Raw genomic sequence first — 20,165 nt, 5'->3', positions numbered from 1 at the left:
CCAGAGGAGCTGTGAGAACCTGGGCAGAGACGTACCACCTGCCTGCAGTACTGGACGAGCTCCATATGCCTGGGGAGGCCACTGCTCTCCCTGCACTGTCTCCACGTGGTCCCACCGAGGTCCACAGGTTCGCTGTGTCTAATAAATTACTGAAGCCAGAGGGCTCTGCCTTCCCAGTTCCTCATCATACCTGTTGTCCTGTGTTCAGTGGAGGGACAGATGTCTCCTGAACAGCTACTAAGACATCACGTTTATCCTGAGTTTTCCTTCTTTACTGGTAAGGAAGTAAGCCAGGCAGTATCTCACCGAGGTGGGCGAATTAGAACCTACCAGTACACAGGCTGGGAGCTTGCCAGCTGAGGTTCTCCACCTGGCACTTACTTCTTCAACAGCTGTTTGTGTTTAATTCCTCGCTCCTCTGCCCTCAGGTGGGAGTCAAGGTTCTGTCGGGAAGAGAGGGCGAGCCCTCCACGAGCGAGGTTTGGATTCCTGACAGCTTTAGGAATGAAGCCAAAAAACACAGGAACGGATCAAGAAAACAGAGTCATGGAATCACTGGAGATGATCCGTCTTCCCCTCAAAGCTGCATCATCACCACGTTCTCCGGGGCTCATTCCCGGATTTAGTTCTTGATGTGCTTCCACCATGTCCCTGCAGTGCGCAGGCCACCGTATCTCCCTGCCTCACCACTGGCTCCTACCGCCCACCCTCGTCCAAGAACACACTTATTTTTCTTGTCGAAGTGTAGGAACCCGATAACCACAGACTGACCCTGTGGCCAGGTGGATTCCTCTAAAGCAGAAGAACACAAGAGAAAGTAAGTGTGAGAGGTTTTTTTTTTTTTTTTTTTTTTTTAATATATACTTGATTGAGTAAAATGAGGAGAAAAATAAATCTAAGGGATCCTGAAGGGGATGAAAGGGAAGATTTCTATGAAAAATCAGTGAGATCTTTGCAGATGGATTGTGCAAGAAAAAAACAGAGAAAACAGCTCCTGCTTTCTACTTTGTACTTTTAAATAGCCAGCATCTAGAAATCTGGGTCATCGCCCAGGGCAGAAACACAAAACACTCACGCCTGAGATGGACGGAAAACAAAGGACGCGAGCATCCAGGAGCGGCTGAAAACATACAAAGAACAAAGCACGCGTGAGAGGCGAGTCCCAGGAGCAGACTCAGTCCTGACCCGGAGAGCCCCTTGTTCAGAGTCGCCGCACCAGCAAGTAAAAGCCACGACGCTGGGTTTCGTGAAATATTCAGAGTGAACCCAGAGGCAAAACATAAACGAGACTTTGCTGTGACTTCCTGGAGGTCAACGTTGGCCATGCTATTTGTCTAGGTGACTGACGTCATGGAGTGACGCTCTAAGAGAGAGAAAGCTGACCAGCTCATTAGTGCACCAATCACAGGCAACGAGTCACCACGTCCTACTGACTTCTCCAGAGTCACTCCGTGTCACCACGCTAACCCCATCACCGCTGCCGTCCCCCAGCCCGAAGCCTCGCTCCATCACGCCTCAAGCTCAGACCCTGCCTCTCCCCCGGCGGTATCTCAGGAACTCCATGGGACTTGTCTTCCTGACACCCCGCCCCGACCAGTCCATCCCCTGGTCAGCCGTCTGTGATGACCGTCCCTTCCTGTCCTGTCCTGTCCAGTCCAGTCTAGTCCCAGCCCCGCGCCGCTGCACGGGTTCCCCCAGACGTCCTGCAGGGAAGGGCCGGGGGGTGGGGAGCTGTTCTCAAGCTGTGCTCGTGTGCTGCTGGTTCCAAACACGGACACATCCTCACACTGGAGCCGTACTTTGGACCGCGGCCTGTTCTCATGGTAAATCACAGGGAAGCTCTGATTCAGAGCCAAGCCCTGTTCTCCAGGTGCAGGTCTTAAGAAGACACAGCCTTGACATGGGAGATGGAGGAAGAGAAAGAGAATGTGGGTTGAATTGTGTCACGTTGACGTCTTAGCCTCCAGAACCTGTGGATGTGACCTTACCTGGAAACAGAGTCTTTGTAGATATAAGGAGTTAGGATGAGGTCACTGGGGGGAGGCGGCGGCTCATCCAATGTGACTGGTGTCCCCATAAAGACGAGACACACAGAGAAAAGAAGGTCATGTGATGACAAGGCAAAGATGGGACGATGTGGCTACACACCAGGGATGCCAAGGACTGCTCGCAACACTGGAGGCTCGGAGAGAAGCAGGGAACAGTTCTTCCTGGGGGTTCTCAGGAGGAACTGCTCTGCTGATGCCTTCTGGCTCCCAGCCTCCAGCCTCTGAGAGAATATATCCCTGTCGAGTCACTCAGTCTTGGTACTTTGCAGACCCAGGACACTACCACCTGTTCCGGGCAAGTTTTTGTCAGAAGGCTCACTCTGGCTTCAGCACTTGTGTTAAACGTGATGTTCTAGACTGTTCTCTGTTGTCCCAGGGCCCAGGCTGCACGCTGCTGTCCTGGGCACGTGTGCAGTGGTGACCCCCTGCCTGACCTTGTGTCCTGCCATGTCCTTGGAACCAGCAAAGGGATGTGACAATGCAAACACCAAAGCACCTCAACACGGAGGTTCACAAGGGGCCCTGGGCCAAGGCCTCTGCACAGGGACAGGGAGGACGGCAGGGGACCCCATGAGGGAGGCGGCTGGTAACGGGGCCCGGGCAACCCCCTCCTCAGCGCCCTTCTCTCAACCTGGGCTCCAGTTAGCTGGCAAAACTCTGCTTCTGGAGGAGGGAGTCAGGGTACACAGCACCCTCCTGACCTCCAGTCCTGCCAGGGCCACACGTGCTGCTCTCAGGTGGGCTCGTGAGCTCCACTCAGGGAGCCCTTCCAGCCCCTGTTGGCTGCTTTTTAAAGAGAAGTATCCTGAGTCATTAGAGAAACGCACACACTACAATGAGGTGCCACCTCACACTAGTCAGAATGGCCATCACTCAAAAGTCCACAATTAAATGTATATATAAATACATGCAAATACATGTATAAACACTGGAGGGGGTGTGCAGAAAAGGGACCCTCCTACGCTGTTGATGGGAATGTAGTTTTGTGCAGCCATTATGGAAAACAGTAGGGAGATTCCTCAAAAAACTAAAGACAGACTCACCCTGTGATCCAGCAGTCCCACTCCTGGGCATGTGTCTGGAGGGAACTCTAATTTAAAAAGACACATGCACTCCAGTGTTCACAGCAGCACAATTTACAACAGCCAAGACATGGAAGCAACGTAAATGTCCATCGACAGATGAATGGATAAAGAAGATGTGAGACAGACAAACACACACACACACACACACACACACACACAATGGAACACTACTCAGCCATAAAAAGAATGAAATAATGCCATTTGCAGCAACATGGATGGACCTAGAGATTATCATACTAAGTGAAGTAAGTCAGACAGAGAAAGACAAATATCATATGATATCACCTATATGTGGAACCTAAAATATGATACAAATGAACTTATTTACAAAACAGAAATAGACTCACAGATATAGAAAACAAATGCATGGTTTCCAAAGGATGAAGTGGGGGACGGATAAATTAGGAATTTGGGATTAGCAGATACAAACTACTATACATAAAATAGATAAACAACAAGGTCCTACTGTAGAGCACGGGGAACTATATTCAATACCTTGTAATAAACCATAATGGAAAATAACCTGAAAAAGAAAAAAAATAAAAAGAAATCTCCTGGGGGGAATGCAGGGAAAAAGTAAAGGAACTCAAAGGGCACAAACTTGCCGCCACAAGATAACTAAGTCCCGGGGATGTAACCCACCGCAGGGCAACTTCAGGCAATAATACTCATTGCGTATCTGAAAACCACTAAGAGCAGATCTTAAAAGTCCTCATCACTAGAAAAAAATTTCCAAGTGTCTGTGGTAACAGATGTTAAGTAGATTCATTGTGGTGATGACTTTGCAGTGTTTACAAATATCAAATCGTTATACTGTACACCTAAAACTCATATAGTGTCATATGTCAATTATATCTCAATAAAGAAAAATCACTAAAAAATTAAAAAGTATGATGCTTATCTGGGAGACTAAACTGTGAGAATAGCCCAGAAATTGCTGGAAAAGAAGAGTGAGAGGCAGCTTATCTTAGCAAATATTAAAATATAATATTAAAAACCGTATGTAAATTGGCAACGAATTTTTGGGTGTGACACCAAAGGCACAAGCAACAAAAGCAAAAATTCAGTGGGACCACACGAAACAAAACGCTTCTGAACAGCAAAAGAAACCATCAACAAGGCGAAAAGGCCCACCAAGGATGGGAGAATACCTGATAAGGGGTTAACATCCAAAATATATAAAGAATTCATACAACTCAAAAGCAAAAAAAAAAAAAAAAAAAAAAAAAAACTGATTAAAAATGGGCAAAGAAACAGTAAATATTTTCTCAAAGAAGACTTCTAAATGGCCACCAGGCACATGAAAAGCTGCTGGACATCACTAACCACCATGGAAATGCAAATCAAAATTACAGTGAGGTATCACCTCACACCTGTTAGGACTATCACCAAAAACACAAGCGACAACAAGTGTTGGTGAGGATGTAGATGCCAACGGGAACTTCTGTGCACTACTGGTAGGAATGTGAATTGGTTCAGCCACTATGTGAATGAAGTTTTCTCAAAAAATTAAAAGCAGAGCTACCATAAGATCCAGGAATCCCACTTCAGGGCATATTTCCAAAAGGGAATGAAAATAGGATCTCAGAGAGGTGTCTGGGACCCCATGTTCAGCAGCATGTTTCACAACAGCCAAGATAGGGAAACAGCCAGGCAACCTAAGTGTCCATCAATAGATGGATGGATTAAGAAGTGAGATTCTTCATAAGGAAGAAGAGCATCCCGCCTTTTCTGACAACACGGATGGAAGTGAAATAAGTCAGACACAGAGAAAGACAAGCACTGCATGATGTGACTTCTACGTGGAATCTTAAAAAGCCCACCTCACAGAAACAGAAAGAAGAGTGATGACCAGGGGCTGGGCACTGAGGGGAGTGGGGAGATGCTGGTCGAAGGGGACAGACTTCAGGCATAAGGTGAGTAAGTTCTGGGGATGTAATGCACAGCATGGTGACTGCAGTGAATAACATCGTGTTATATACTGAAAGTTACTAGAAGAGTAGATCTTAAATATTCTTACCACAGAAAGGAAACGGGAAACGTGTGCGGTGATGAAGGGGTAGCTAACACCGTGGTGGTGATCATTTTGCAATATCCAAGTGTATCAAATCCACACGTGTACACCTTGAATGTATAGAAGTTCGTATGTCAATTCTATCTGAATAAAGCTACAAAAAATAGTACGAAGAGGCAGATGAACAGAAGAGAAAAATTCAAAAACAGATCCAGGCATATGTAAGAGTTTGGGACACAGAGATATGTGCAGTCAGAACACAAAGGAAAGGTAATAATCACAGGCAATTAGAGAAAAATAGGTCAGCAGTTCAGAAAAAAATAGACCCCTGGGATACAGCGCATAATCTAAAATGCCAGAAAAATCAAAAGTCTTAATGTGAATAATTTAGGGGGAGGGTAGATAGAGCTCAGTGGTGGGGTACACGCTTAGCATGCATGAGGTCCTGGGTTCAATCCCCAGCACCTCCATTAAAAAATAAGTAAGTAAATAAATAAATAAACCTAAGTTACCCACCTCACCCACACAAAAAAAAATCTAAAAAGTAAATAAATAAGTAAACGTATGGAAAGGTATCAAATATTAAAAATATATATTAAATGTGAAAATTTTAGACCAAAGTACTAAAATAAAACAAGACTGAATATTTATACCACTCTTTGGATGGATGCAACTTTTCAAAGCATGAAATTGAGACTAAATTGAAAGCACCATAAGCAAAATTTAAATAAACGGCAAGAAAAAAAAAAACTTGTAACAATTCTAACAAAGGGTTAATGTGACATATGATGGAGCTTATACAAATGAGTAAGAGAACAAAGAACCTGTTTATAAGCAGAGAAGGACCCCCTGAGTGGGAGGGACTAGAATTCCAGGACGGAAAATGGGTGGATGGATGAAGTCTGGGAGGAGGGAAAAAGAGGGACCAAGAGGGACAAAGGTGGAAGTTCAGGAACAGTGGGGGCGGGGCGCGGGGTGCTGGTCACACAGGGCCTAGCTGTGTGAGCACCGGAACGTCCCAGCGGCACAAATTCGCGTGCTGGAAGTGCCCCGACACCCCATCAAGTGCTCTCCATCATCGGCTTGCACTGGGGCAGGACATTTGACAAAGAGTTTGCACAGATGACGGTTTTGGACATTCTTCTACAAAGACAAAAATAACTCTGTGAGTCTACCTTCACTTCCCCTTCAACAGCTTCCTTAGTGACAGGCACAGAGGGAACTGGTGAAGCCTTATCTCACAGGCTGCCGCCCCGTCTTGCAGACAGTGGTTATCACACGCTGGCCCTGGGGGCAGGTCACTGACCAAGGTTCCTTAGAAAACAGCGCTCAGCCTTACTAGTCAGGCTGCATTTCAGCTCACAAGAGGACGCCTAAGCCAGTTCATCAGGAAAAACTAAGAGCCTTTGAAAATAATTTTCCCTTGAAAAAGACGAAGCACTCCACGTTTGTCTGGGTAAAGTTAGTTATCTGAAGGCCATATCAAAGTCAAAACCAACACACAATGCCTTTTTAATCATACGGTCAAATACAAATGTATCTGAAAAGCAAGACAGAAGAGCTGGTATACTTTCCTTTTAAATGGTCAAAGTGACTAGACCCCAAAACATAGATTAATGAGTAAGAAAGTGACTAGCAAATATTTCAACACAGACGTATCTCAAAATCCCACCCACTGTTGTAAGATTTCTGCACCTCACACACACAGAGGCAACAAGAACTTGGCCAACACTTTGAGATCAGTTATGTCTCAACAACCGACCTTGAGTTTATGAAAAGCGAGATCCCAATATTTCTAAACATACTGAACAGGCCTTTCCCTTGTAAATAAAATCGGGGGTAAAGAAAAGGTTAACCAGATTAAAAATCCAGCCATTAGATTTTTTTCTTACTTGTATGTAAGTCTGTCTGTGTACACGTACATGTGTTTGGATAAATAACTGGACATCTGACAGTTACTAAGAACTGCAGGAAGCCAAGGACCTCGAGAATTGTCTGCCAACCACAGCGACGACATCCTCAGTGTTTTCCCAAAGGCTGACCTGAAAACAAAGCCAGCAGACTACGGCAGCAGGGGCTAAAATTTTGCTCAAGAGGCAGAGAGTAAACACTGCAGGGGCCAGACGGCCTCTGTCAGAGCACCCAACTCTGCCCCTGCCATGGGGAACAGTCGCAGGCAACAGGTAAGCCAGTGAGTGGGGCTGGGTTCTTATAAAACTTCACTTATGGACACTGCAACTTGAATTTCATATAATTTTCCTGTGTCACGAAATCTTCTTTCAGTGTTTCCCAGTCATATAAAAATGTGAAACTCCTTAACTGAAGGCCCACACAAGGACAGGTGGTGAGCAGCACACTGATAACACGGGACTACGGTCTCTCCATCCCTTGAGGGTCAACAAAGGATGACCATTCCATGACGAGACCGAATGGCAGCCAAGCGGTGGGAGTAATTCCAGAGAGACCAAGAGGAGGGGCCTGGCCCCTTCCCGGAGAGGTGCTGCGCCCGGAGATCCAGCCCCTCCCGAGGTCCCCTCATTGCTCTGCTCTGGGGGATGGCCCCTAGTGCTCCCCCTCTCCTGGGCTGCCCTTTATTCTTTCTTACCCTTTGGTGCCACCTCCTAAAATGGCCCCAGACACTCACAGAGTCTTCTTTCTTCTCCAAATGTCACAGAACCAGCACGTATGCAAGGTTTGACATCAGGAAGAACTTTGAGCAAAGCTACGTCTGTTTCAAAGTCAAGTATGTGCTGCCTCATTCTGCCTTCTCTCCCATTCAGTGCTGCCACTTAAACAACATGTGGTCTGATTTCTCTGTGTATGCACTTCCATTTTGAATGGTTTTCTTTTTTTTAACATTTTTTTATTGAGTAATAGTCATTTTACAATGTTGTGTCAAATTCCAGTGTAGAGCACAATTTTTCAGTTATACATGAACATACATATATTCATTGTCACATTTTTTTCACTATGAGCTACAAGATCTTGTACATATTTCCATGTGCTATACTGTATAATCTTGTTTATCTATTCTACATATGCCTGTCAGTCAAAAAAGACACCTGCAACCCCATGTTCATAGCAGCACTATTCACAACAGCCAAGACATGGAAACAGACTAAATGTCCATCAACAGATGACTGGATAAAGAAGAGGTGGTATATTTATACAATGGAATACTATTCAGCCATAAAAAACAACAACATAACACCATTTGCAGCAACATGGATGTCCCTGGAGAATGTCATTCTAAGTGAAGTAAGACAGAAAGAGAAAGAAAAATACCATATGAGATCGCTCATATGTGGAATCTAAAAAAAAAATAAATAAAACATAAATACAAAACAGAAACAGCCTCATAGACATAGAATACAAACTTGTGGTTGCCAAGGGGGAGGGGTGTGGGAAGGGATAGACTGGGAGTGCAAAATTTGTAGATATTGAATGGTTTTCTTAAACCCCACACTGGATATTCTGGGTCCAGTTCATGGCTTAATAATATATCGCTAAATACATCAGATGAAGGAATAACTAAGTGACGCATCTCAAATTCTGCTCACTTGTCATCAGACTCTCGTCAATAGCAGATGCCAACAGGTACAGGAAAAGATGCTCAACATCGCTGATCATCAGAGATGATGCAAATCAAAACCACATGCACTGCTATGAAAAAGAACACAAACAACAAATGTCAGTGAGAACGTGGGAAAAGGGGAACTCTCGTACACTGTTGGTGAGAATGAAAACTGGTGCAGCTGCTGTGGCAAACAGTATGGAGGTTTCTCAAAAAACTAAAATAGAACTACCATATGACCCAGCAATTCCACTCCTGGTGTATATCCAAAAAAAAAAAAGCACTAATTCAAAAAGATACATGCACCCTCAATGTTCACAGAAACATTATTTACAATTGCCAAGATACAGAAGCAATCTAAGTGTTGAATGGATGAAGAAGATGTGGTATACACATAATGGAATACTACTCAGCCATAACAAAGAAGGAAATCTTGCCATTTGCAGCAACAAGGATGGACTTGGAGGGCATTATGCTAAGTGAAATAAGACAGACAGAGAAAGATAAATACTGTATGATATCACTTATATGTGGAATCTAGAAAATACAACAAATTAGTGAATATACCAAAAAAGAAGCAGGCTCACAGATATAGAGAATAAACAGGTGGTGACCAGTGGGGAGAGGGAAGGGGGAGGGGCAGAATAGGGGTAGGGGATTACAAGGTACAAACTATTACATACAAAATAAGCTACAAGGACATATTGTCCAACACGGGGAATACGGCCAATACTTTATAACTACAAATGTAATAGAACTTCTAAAAACTGAACCACTATACTGTACCCCTGTACTGTATATAATATTGTGTATCAACCATAACTCAAAAAACTGAAAAATTAAAATCTTAAAATAATAAAACAAAGAAAAAAAGTCATCAATGAAGAAATAATCTCACCATTTTTCAGATGGGAAATGATTATCTTCTGCTCAGGAATTGCCAGGGAGCATAATTATTAATAATTTATTGATCTTGCATTCTTCCAAATAAATGTCATCCTAGTAATGCAGTAGGGCAAACTTAGGAGATCTTATAAGGAATGTTCATACTATAATTTACAAATTCTTCTCAACATTCAAGCATGATCTGCACAAGAGAATTCATGTCAAATATCTGAAAAATGAGCGCTTCAGGGTGTGTGGGAGAAAGCACTGAGATCTAAACCCTTAGCTGGCTTGAATTCCCCACCTAGAACTCTTCAAGCCCCCCGACCTTAAGAGCTGCTCCTGATCGCTAATATTAATAAGACTGTCACTTACAAAAGCACTGCTTATTGTAATAACTCAACATATATTTTTAAACAATAAAATATAAAACAGGCATCTTTTCATTAAATATCCATTTGTATTTGATTTTAGGTAGTAAGTACTCAGATGTTTGGTGAATCCTACATAACAATAACTACATTTAGTGAACTCCTACTATGTGCTAAGAACATGGTAGGTACCTTAGAAACCTTCAAGTTGGGAGCATGATGTTAATTACAATATTCCTCTTCCAAGCTCACTACAAAGAGTAGGTTTCTAATCATTACAATGAATGGATGAATATGTTAACTAAATAAAAGACCTAATCTTTCCGTAACTGAGGGGTGGTGTTGAAAGTTGAATACCATTAATACACTTCTTTGCCCCAAACTAAGCCAGTGACCAAGGTGGAAACCCAAGGCTGTCTTACCCAGAAACGGAGCCTTCAACTACCATGGAAAATTGCCTCTCAAAAAAAAAAAGGTAAGACAAAAAGAGCATTATCGAAGGAAATTGAATCAGTGCTTCAGTGAGAAGCTAGCCTTGAAAAATTAGCTTTTTGAGACATCTGAGCATATTCCTAAGTCAAGATGGGGGGAAGACTTGGTAGTAAGAACAATGGCCTCCACTCGTTCGACGGCCGGTCTGTGCCGGTGCGTCCCGTCCACGTCATCTCAGCTCTCACCGCAGCCGGTCAAGTCATCAGCATCACCCTCACTTGACTGAGTGGGACAACCATGCACACACAGGGCACTTTGTGCAGAGGAAGGCCAAGTGCACCTTCTTACACCACCATGAGCTTAACACCTTGCACAAAGCGCCCAAGTGTTTACATAATAAACTCCCACATTTAACCTAAGCTACTTGAGGAGAAGCTTTTTTTTAAAGGTTGCATGCTTATAGCCAAGACATGGAAACAACCTAAATGTCCATCAACAGATGACTGGATAATGAAGATGTGGTATAATTATACAATGGAATACTACTCAGCCATAAAAAAAAGAATGAAATAATGCCATTGGCAGCAACGTGGATGGACCTGGAGAATGTCATTCTAAGTGAAGTAAGCCAGTCAGAAAAAGAAAAATACCATGTGATATCACTTATATGTGGAATCTAAAAAAATGATACAAATCTTACTTATGAACCAAAAATAGACTCAGGGACATAGGAAACAAACTATGGCTACCAAAGGGGAACAGGTGCGGGACGGATAAATCAGAGTTTGGGATTGACAGATACACGCTACTGTATACAAACTAGATAAACAAGGACCTACTATAGAGCACAGGGAACTATATTCAACTACACTTCAATTAAAAAAGAAAAAAAACAAAAAAACTCCAGCAAATTAAGAAAAAACAGCTAATGAGCAACAACAACAAAAAAAGAAGTTGCGTGTTTAATAGTAGAGGATAGTTTCTCTGTTAAAAGTTCTTTCATACACATTTCACGGAAAACAGAAGTGACTTTCCGGCTTGCATATTTTATAACATCTGGTTCATATAAGTCCTCTCTGTTATTTCACAAGATGACTAATTGCTTATCGATTTCATGAGGATCTCAACACAAAGTCCATAATTAAAACTGGTGTGACTAATGAAATGGTTTAATGTTGAAACAATTATAGGCCAGGACAAATTAAAGAACAGGAATGTCAATGCCTGAGACACTGATGGTGCTTCGTGAACAGATTTTTCTAAAATGCTTGCAGCCACCAGGCAGAAAGTAAAGGCCCTGCGAGGAAGAGTTATACCCGAACTTCTGCTGTCCAGGCCCTGGCGTGGAAGGCCACCCTTCCAGTAAACGTCCAGGACATCTGACTCTGTACCGTGGGGCTGGCATGAAAGGAGGCTGTTGCTGGGGAAACCAAACCAACACCCGGGGTTTCAGGTGGGGCTCCCTGGAGCTGTCAAAGTCAAAGTCTGCTTCTCTGCAGACAGAAACAGTCGATTCTCGCATTTTCTCATCCTTAAAATGAGGAAGTCAGAGCCAACGGGGCTGGGCTCGTCTTAGCTCTGAAATTCCGGGGCTGCAAACCCTGGGGTATGGCAGGAGACTCGCTAGGGCGAGTTGGGGCTGGCGTTAGGCATCAGGAAGGCAGTTAGCAGAACAATGGTCCTGAAATACTTGTGCATTGCTGTTTATATGAGAAAAAAAAAAAAACACGACTCTAAATGCTCATCTATAAGGAAGTGATGATGCTGTGTAAAAGGAGAATGGAGGTTTATCCAAGACACACTGTTGAGGGAAAAAGCAAGTAATGGTTACATGAACCCTCTCAAAGTACTACCATATCTTTTATACCAAATGTGTTTCGATCATAAGAAGAAAACCCACTCTAGATGTCAGTGCAGGATGAAGACTGGGGCCAGTGCACACTTCACAGGCGGGCACACTTCTGCCTTGGCTGTGTGTTTACATTTTCACAAGGACGTTATATTCAAACAGTAATGAAAGATAAATGGCTGCTGGGGCATGTGTCACGTATTCGTAGCCGCCCCAAGTGTGCAGGGGTTCAGGCTTATTTGGGGGCCTGGACCCAAGGAACCAGCCGGTCTGCTGGGCCCGCAGCACCCTCAGGCTCTCTCTCGGCCAGCACCTGCCTCTAGGGCAGCTCCTCCAGGCAGACGTGGCACCCGGGAGAGAAAGCGCAGCCCAGTGTCACCTGAAATCAAGTGCGTAACTTAAACGTTGAGAGTTATGCTTTATTGGGCAGATTTCCTGAGGACTCGAGCCCAGGACACAGCCCCTCCGATCACTCTAAAACACTGTTCTAAAGTGGCAAGGGAGAAGCCAGGATATGTGAGTTTTTGCAACAAAGACCAGGTAGTCGGACCATCAGAAGATCACTGCTAATTAAAGAGAACCAGCCCTCTCAACTCAAGGAATTTAGCGCTTTTTCTGTGTGTGGGAAGGCGCAAAGGTCCGGGCTCACTGAAATCACTCCTTTGATGTGCACCTGGCCGTCCAGGTCCCCTCAGGGGGCACCGCTGGGGGCGCTGCAGAGCCGGCTGCCCGCTGGTCTGCGTACTGAGTTCCCTCCGCTCGCTGTCGGGGGTGGTGGCGGCTGATGACTTGACGGCCGCAGCGTCCTTGTTTACCTATACGGCTGCAATATTTTTCATTCACACCAGCTATGGGGACCCGGCCCCAGGACCCCACCCTGGCAGCTGGGAGCCCCTGGAGATGGACAGAGCCTGGGTCACGGTCAGTTGGGCCTGGGCAGTCAAAGGACTTCGAGGCGTGGGAAAGCACACTGAACAGGGACGCCCGCGTGGATGGGCCTGGAGGACTTTGGGACACTGACAACCGCATCCTTGTGTCTGATGAACAAGAAACCGCAGAGCACGCATGCGAGCTTGGAGTTAGGACCCCCAGTCTGAGTCCCTCACTGACTAGTGGGGGACGTGCACATGGAGGTTCTCTGAGCTCCCGTTTCCTCATCTTGAAAATATGGATAATCGAGACCACGTTTCTTCCCCCCACGGTAGGTCTGGAAGTCAGTGAGCGAACGCAGTGGGACAGCAGCTGCAGACTGCACAGCGCTTTAACTACACATGCAGCAAAATACTGATTTCCTAAAAGACTTCAGAATTGCTTACAGCTATAACCATCGTTGCAGAGTAAAGGGAAGCCAACAAAAAAGAGCTGGCAGATGCGATGCCAAGGCCCTCAGGGGACAGGCAAGATTCGAGGGGAGTAACGGTGAAGCTGGCGAGGCTGGGCGGACTAAACAAACGGTCTTGCCCAGATGGAAACCTCTCGCGCTCTCTACCATGACACGAGGGCAACTTCGTGCAGTGGCTGAGACAGCACCCAGAGTGCTCAGGTTCAAAGTCCACGTCCATCTCTTACTAGCTGTGTGACCTTGGGCAAGTTACTCAACCTCTCTGCTCTTCCGCTTCCTCCTCTGTAAAATGTAATAATAGTACCACCATCGGTTGTTATGAGGATTAAAGGAGTTAATACTGATAACGTACTTAGAACAGTGCCCGGCGTGTAGCAAGCACTGTATAGTTATTTGTGAAATAAAGGAACAGAACGTAACCTTGGCCTTCACACCCACCACCAGGATGTCCCCTGCCGAGGCTGTCTGGACTTCCCCGTACATTCCCAAGGCGCTCTGTGGCTAAGCGCCTTCATGTGCCGTTTCCCGCGGGCGGCCTCGTGCCTCGCATGCTTTCCCGTGGCTTACCACTGGCTGCACTGGTTGGTGGATACTTGGTAAGGCAGGGTTTTAAAGTGCCTAGTGCGAACATCATTCATTCATCCATTCCTTCATTCATTCTATCCAACCATTTAAAGCAACCATTCTTTTCTGGGAGCTGCAGAGGACAGACAGGGATGGAAGTTACAGTTGTTCTTATGGTGCCTTTGATGTAAAAAGGAGAGATGTCATCGGCAGATGCTAGTATTACAGGACGACAGGCATTCCCTTCCTCAAATCTCTCTCCTTCTCTTTGCAGAGAACTCGACGTTTTTGCAGCTGGCCATTCCACTTTCCACCTCTGCCTGTCTTTCATCACCCAGTGAAGGCTACCGCAAAGGGGGCTGCACCTCCAGCCCCGCTTCAGGTCCAAGCAGGAGGCACGTGTGGCCGAGCCCGTCACTGAATCTCTCCGTTCTTGAGTTTCTCTCTCACCAGAGGGTGTTTTTTGTTTTTATTTAAACACTACCTTCTAGAAGTTTTAGCTTTTTAAGTGACTCTTTCTTAAAATAACAGCTCTAGTTTCCTGAGCAAAAATCACATATGAACATGCTAGAGCTTCTTAAAAATTAAACAGTGGCGTGCTTTCTTGATAACGCTGGTTGATCATAGTCGATTTGCAAACGACACCATTTTTCCCAAGGTAGACCCCCAGGGAACGGCCAGCACACTGAGCTGCTTTGGGAATGTTTCCTTGCACAGCAATAGAATTAGCAGAACTGGGAGTTCAAGTGAATCCCCTTCTTGGCTCTGCACCCTTTGTGTCTCAGCTGAGCCATTGGCCTCTGGGGGCCACCGACTCGGAGGAGGAAGGCAAGTAGCACAGATCGGGGTCCTGCCACCCAAACCGCCCTATCTCTCCTACGTCCCTCTGCCTGCCGGATGCATCACTCCTGCCAAGTATTTAGCTACCCTTTTCTCATACAGCATCGTTAGGACAGTTGATTTTATTTGGAATGTCATAGCAGGACAAACAGAAAATACAGTAGGAAAATATAATTGAGACAGAAATACAACCAGAGAGAAAAACCCAGAAAACATCAGCAGAATCAATCCCTAGGTGCTGGTCTTCACAGAGCCTAGTTCTGACTGCCCAGAAAGGCAGTTACGTTTTGGGAACTGGTTAGATGGGTGTAGGAAATGGTCTGGAAGGTCCGAACAGGTCGTTCCAAGTCCTGGCTCTGTGTCAGGACACACATGAGGTCAGAGACCCCACTTATCCTTTCCTTCACGGGCAGGAAGGGTTGAAAACAGACTGAACGTGGAGGAGTGATCTGGAAGGGCCGGCAGACGTTTAACAAAGCAGATGAAGAGGACGGGGAAGAAGATGGAGGGGCAGCGGGGTGGGGGACGGAGGCCAGGCTCGCAGGAAGCCTCACCTCAGTTTATTTTCCCTTTTTGGTCGTGAAGACAAACAGGTCACGGTTCCAAAAGTACCGCCACCTACATCCCGAGGAGGCGGCTGGCCGCTGGGTCACGCTTTCAGCTCAGCGCGTCTGTCAGCCAGCTGACGGGAGGGAAACGCTCACTGCACCCTGGGTTCACGCTTCACCCTGTCATCCTCCCTCCTCTGGAGTTCTGGAAGGAAAAGGCCAGGACACTGCTCGGGCGGGGCCGCCTGAGGTTTGCGGTGGGCGGGAGCCTTCTCATTTCCTTTGATCCTGTCCTCTGGAAGGTCTGGCGCCTCGCGCCTCTCTGAGCGAAGCACAGCCTCCCTTTTGGAGGCGGGCCGTCTTCTGTCCATTTAGATTTTGCTTCCAGTTGCTCCTCCCTTTCCACGGGATCTGCCGCTCGCTCTATTTCCAGCTCGTGACCCTGCACCTCTCTGTGTCTCTAGAGTAATTCCAGACACTCTTCTCCGAGCAGCTCCATCTTCAAGTGTCCGCGCGACACCCTCCCTCCCACCTCTGTCCATCCCTGCACTCGGCACCTCGGGAAGGGCTCTATGCCGACCGCGATCCTGTGGGCCTGTACTCCCCGGGGGATTCGGAAATGTTCTGTAGCCATGAACAGTATAAGGGGCCGGATAAAGTTGTGAAAAAACCACGGGAGAGTTAGGGCAGCCGTGTCGTCCGTCAGACCAGCCCGATGGAAAGAGCCTGCGCCATGGCCAAGGGTCTCGTCCCGGCTCCAAGGCCCTCCTTCTGAAAAGTAAAAGACTAATTCCTCGGGACCAGTGAGGCGCCAAGTGGGCGCATGCATACGAACATACCGACCACACGCGACGCGTGTGTGTGGCACGCACGCAGAGACAGCGGGAGACAGCCACCCGGGAAGCAGGCTACACCCGCCGTTGGAGCATCCACACAGCATACTACAGAAGGGTACTGATGACGGGTTTTCCCTCAAAGGAAAACTCAGTTACTTCCTAAAAACAGGCTCAGGCCAGACCGTCTTCTCTGATCCCACCCAGTGCAGCCAGCGGGGAAACAATGCCCTTCTTTCTGTTTTTTGTTGTTTCTCCATTTTCCTGCTGCTGTTTGATTCCAGCCGCCACCTTGAAGCAGGGACACCAGCCCCCCTGGAGCGGCTGGCGGTCCCCAGGGCACAGTGATGACAGGTGGCGCTGACGCGCTCCGGGGTGAGGAGGGTGGTGGGGAGACACATACACCCCGACAGAGGCGAGCGGCAATGTCCTAAGCTGCTGAGTCTTTCCTCCTTGTCTTTTCTGCAGTTTTGGCTTCGTGCACCTTGGGGCCGCTATTCATGACCTCATGACGTTAGAATTTCCCCGCAGGCTGTACCTGTATCGTCAGGATGAGCGCCTTCTCATGCTTTTTCCCTTGAATTGAACCTTGTTTGTTTGGCATCTTGCAAACTTCGCTTCCCTTTTTATTTGAAATCCTTTTAGTCGAGACTTTTAGAGACAATCTTTTATAAACACGTTATTTAGGATGCATTTTGAAAAACACAAATAGGTTGTTTTTTAACTCAGTCTGAGAATGTTTTAAATGTATGTTTGACGCACTTACATTTTGTGAAATGACAGGTCTGCTGGGTCGGCATTTTGTTGTCATACTGCACATTTTGCTTCTTCATTTTCCTGTTTCCTTTGTTTTCTATGTTTTGCCATTTGGTCTGTTTTCTTAGTTTTGTGTTGTGTGGGTCTCTAGTCTGTTAGCTTGGACCAACTGCAACTTGTTTTAATTAGAGTTTTATGATAAACGTAAACATTTTTTCCTGATTCATCAACCTGAGACAGACTCCCTTGGTGACCTGATTTGAAAGACAAACATGTTTGCTTCCTTCCCCCACCTCCTCTCCGCCTTTCATTTCTGGTTTATTAAATCGCCGTATTTAATTTCCCTAGTAATTCAGTATCTTGACGCTTGATTTATCAAGTTGAAACACCTTCTCCTGCGTCACTGCTCTGAGAGCTGAGGAGACAGATGCAGGGTTTTCCCACCTCATCGTCCCAGCCCTCGTCTGCTCACGATGGTTTTAATTTACATGGTTCAAGTCGGTGACATTTTCATCCTCTTCTGTAACAAAATCCCACAGCGATTCGCCTTGGGGTCTATATTTAAATAGACTCAATGTTTTCTTTTTCCATGGCTTTCCCTCTTATCCCTTGGCTGGCTGGGCTTAACTTGAAAATTTTTTTTTAAAGAAAGACTTAACGTTGCTCCATTATCTGATTTCTCTTTCATTTACAAAACATCTCGCTTTTCCTTGTCTTCGATGCAGCCTTGGTCGGTGCCACATTTCCACGGGTTACGTTGCAGGATGTTTTCTCTTTAAACCTTATATTTGGAGAAACTGTATGTATTATAATGTCCTAAATTCTACGACTTGTTTTTTAGTCTTTCTTTATAATATATTAAGATGAACAACTGGTTGAAAATTAAGACTGAAAATCAGCTGAGACAGATAACCTGAACACTCATCCAGATAACAGTTTAAGAATCTGACCTTCGCCCCAGCTGCAGCCCGGAGTAGGAATTCGTACGGACTCACTGTTTGCTTTTCACTCCCGAAAGTGCTTAATTACCTCCCTCAGATTCCAAGGCGTGTATATCCAGACCCCTTGGGAAATGACTGGTACTCACCCATCTCCTTGGTAATGGGCACCAAGCAGACAGTGAAAAAAAAAAAAAAAAAAACCAAGGCAAATGAGAGAGAAGCCATATTCTCCCAAGGTACTGAGAATTCCAGACGTCCTCTCTGCAAATCTGTAACAGAATGAACCCTCTCTCGTGTAAGAAGCTACCACTCACTCCTTCAGAGCCGTGGAGACAGACTCAGGTGAGGAGCCCTCCTGGCCAAGCCCGCCAGCGCCAGGGTGCCTCCTGGCAGGTGTGCGGCTCCCGCTCTGGCTTCTGGTGTGAAGGGCCCACCGACAAGCGGGAACTTAAAACCACTGCACCCAAGGCACGCGTAGCCCTCCAGGGGTTCAGGGAAGAGAAGCTGTGATCCTGCGACTTTAAACGTGTCCAGACGCTCAGCATGGAGTCGCTTCCCCTTCACACACATAATGACGCTGACATCCGAAAAATCGGGTCAAAGTGTAGAGGAAACCAGACACTCCCTTTGGAGGGAGGAAATGCAAAGTGCAGGAAAAGGGTGGGCTTTCCCTGAAAGGACTAAGGGGAGGGTCCAATTTCTAAAATACGGGTCACTGTTGTAGTCACTGTTCCTTGCTTTTTGCTCAAGTTGGGTACCCACCCCTACCCCAAAATCTGCACAAACTCACCATGTGCCTGTGACATGGACCCCCCCACGAACACCCCTCCAGAGATTCACCTCCCTTTGCCCCCCCTCCCCTCCAGGGTGGGCGGGACCTAGTATCTTGCTTCTAACCAACAGAAAATAGCAGAGGTGCTGGAATGTCACTTTTGCAATGAGGTGGCAAGAGACTGTACCTCTGAGTTGCTAGCAGTCTGCTGCATTCTCGGCTTGTAGGCTCGGATAAAGCTAGCTGCTGTGTTGGAGACCCTTGTATGTCTATGTCTTGTATGTCTGTATCTCTTCTGTGTCTTGTATGTCAAGGAACCAAGGTTCTTGATCCAACCAAGCGAGGTTGGAGGTGGGTCCTTCCCCAGCTGAGTGGTCACTGGAGACCAGCCCGGACCAACACCCAGGATGGAGCCTAAGAAAGCTTAGGATCCCGACTCCTGACCCACAGAAACTGTGAAATAATAACCCTGGGTTATTTTAAGCTGCTAAGTTTTAGGGTGACTTGTTACACAGCAACAGATAGCTAATACACCCTCTTCTATTGCATTGCCTAAATCCCACCTCTTCCCTGGAAATTTCTTGGTCTGCCCAGCTTCTCCCCACTCCCCTCTCTGTCTGCACTTTGACAACTGGATCTGTCTCCTCTTGTCATCCCTACCCTTGCCTCTTTCTGCTCTGCCCAAAGGTTTCTGAGCCTGTGGTTCCAGCTAGACTATAAACTACCCGAGGGCATCAATGCCCACATCCTTGTGGCCCCAGTGTGGCTCTGAACACCATAGAGATCAAATATCCTGAGGTGTAACTTAGAGATAAAAAGATACACCTCGACTTCTGGAAAATTTAGGGCAGGAGTCACACGGCAGTTAAGGTAGAGGAGGCCGCCCACGGCACCGGGGAGGCTGTCACCTCTGCTCAGAAACACTCTGAAAACGGCATGCTCCCTGCTCAGATGAACCTCAAATCCCCTTTGTCTTACCCTACTTACTAATTTTTATAAGGAGAAATAACCTTATTTTTCTGATTATGAAAAAAAACTACCATTTCTCATTACAAAAGAAATGGGGAAAAAACATACACTAAGTAAAACAAAACCAGTCTGCAGCACCATCACCCCAGAGTCACTTTTGACATTGTCTTTTATGTCCTTCTAGAATTCGTATGCATAGCTAACACCCATTTTTAATTAAAACACAACTTTTGCTTTATCACTGGCTCATAATATGCCATTTGCATTTCATACAAATGTGAATAGTTTTCTTAACTAACATTTCAGTGTCAATTTTACTGTTGAATCATGTATAGACATTCA

At 46.0% G+C, this 20,165-nt stretch overlaps 1 protein-coding gene and 1 long non-coding RNA gene across 14 annotated transcripts in view; both read right to left on the bottom strand.

The window, feature by feature from the left end:
• The window catches only part of LOC135321467 (uncharacterized), a 49,156-nt gene extending 39,972 nt beyond the window's left edge, over positions 1-9,184 (bottom strand). Inside the window, exon 1 of the long non-coding RNA XR_010381184.1 lies at positions 7,753-9,184. This is a non-coding gene — a long non-coding RNA (uncharacterized LOC135321467). The remainder of the gene's footprint in view (positions 1-7,752) is intronic.
• The window catches only part of LOC105086277 (ribosomal protein S6 kinase alpha-2), a 375,469-nt gene that overhangs the window by 219,137 nt on the left and 136,167 nt on the right, over positions 1-20,165 (bottom strand). The gene's annotated exons all lie outside the window — the stretch shown is intronic.

The sequence above is a fragment of the Camelus dromedarius genome, chromosome 6 (genome assembly GCF_036321535.1).
Source record: "Camelus dromedarius isolate mCamDro1 chromosome 6, mCamDro1.pat, whole genome shotgun sequence".
NCBI lineage: Eukaryota > Metazoa > Chordata > Mammalia > Artiodactyla > Camelidae > Camelus > Camelus dromedarius.
This window is presented reverse-complemented; position numbering and strand designations above follow the sequence as displayed.